The sequence below is a fragment of the Plectropomus leopardus genome, unplaced genomic scaffold (assembly GCF_008729295.1).
Source record: "Plectropomus leopardus isolate mb unplaced genomic scaffold, YSFRI_Pleo_2.0 unplaced_scaffold24883, whole genome shotgun sequence".
Taxonomy (NCBI): Eukaryota; Metazoa; Chordata; class Actinopteri; order Perciformes; family Serranidae; genus Plectropomus; species Plectropomus leopardus.
Genome location: NW_024627027.1, coordinates 1 through 1,220, shown reverse-complemented (window position 1 = coordinate 1,220; position 1,220 = coordinate 1). Strand labels below are relative to the sequence as shown.

The 1,220-nt window shown below is 34.0% G+C and overlaps 1 long non-coding RNA gene across 1 annotated transcript; it reads left to right on the top strand.

Moving 5' to 3' along the window:
• Nucleotides 1-286: 286 nt before the first annotated feature.
• Nucleotides 287-714, top strand: LOC121966514. The gene is made up of 3 exons (XR_006107592.1): nt 287-447; nt 559-595; nt 688-714. It is a non-coding gene; the product is annotated as an uncharacterized LOC121966514 (long non-coding RNA).
• Nucleotides 715-1,220: the final 506 nt, after the last annotated feature.

Sequence of the window (1,220 nt, the reverse complement as noted above, 5' to 3'; positions counted from 1 at the left end):
TAGAAACGTCTTAAATCCAACAGTGTCCAAAAATCCTAGAAATGTCTTAAAATCTAACAAAATGTACTCAAATCCGAAAAATGTCCTAAAATCCTACAAACGGCCTGAACACGAGATAGAATAGTAGAACTGCACAATCAGTACTTTCACTTTTTATACTCGAAGTACATTTTGCCACGTACTTTTACTTTAACGTTTTGAATTTTACTTGCAGTGGAGTGTATTCTCAGAGTTGTATTAGTACTTGTACTTGAGTAAATCCGTCGTCCCTCGCCGCCTGCAGGGAGAGCAAGATTGCGTCCTCTGAGAAGATGAGGATCGGAGGCACAGCGGAGATGGCCTGGATGCAGATCTGCGATCCGTCCGACAAAGAGAAAGGAAACTACTCCATCGAGATCTCAGACGGCGTGCAGACTCACGTCAGAACCTTCGACCTCTCCGGACAAGGTAAAAAGTATTTTTAACTATACTTTCTATCATGGTTATCACTCTGTTTCCAAAATGCTGTTTTCCAGGTTATTGGCGTTTGAATTTGTATTTTCTTGACTCTTTTTGCAGCATACACTGATGCTTATGAGGAGTACCTCAGACTTAAGTGAGTTTTTGACACCACGTTCATTTGTGAGCATGTACCTTTAAACCGAATCCAAATAATCTTAATCAAATCGATATTTTTTTATCTTTTAGGGCAGCTGCATTCGCTGAGAAGAGTGAGTATTGTTATTAATTTTATCTATTCCCTCAGACACAGCACCTTTTCATATAACCCTTTGAAAACTGGATTGACATCACTTTTTTAGTATATATTTTTATATTCTTTTTAATTTCTTTTATTGATATTTACTGAAAAACTTGGCGCAGCTTCTTTCAAAACATGAGGGAAAAAGTCAGTCTGCAACTTAGCAAGAAATGTCCTGTAAATTGCAAGAAACTAGTAGATATAGAAAATAATTTTAGAAAAGCTTTGAAAAATTATCTAAAGAACTATATTTATAATTATCGTAGATATTTAAATTTATTTAACAGAATTATTTGATAAGCAATTGCAAGCATTTCTTAGCCATTTTCTTCAGGTCATTTCTTTTTTTTTAATATTTTTATTTGTTACTTTTAATTTAGTTTTTGTTTGTATTTTGTTGTTTTTTTTAAATAGTTTTTACTAAAATTCACGCACATTTTTTGGCAAATCCTCTGAAGCTGCTGATTGCCTTTTTGAAAGA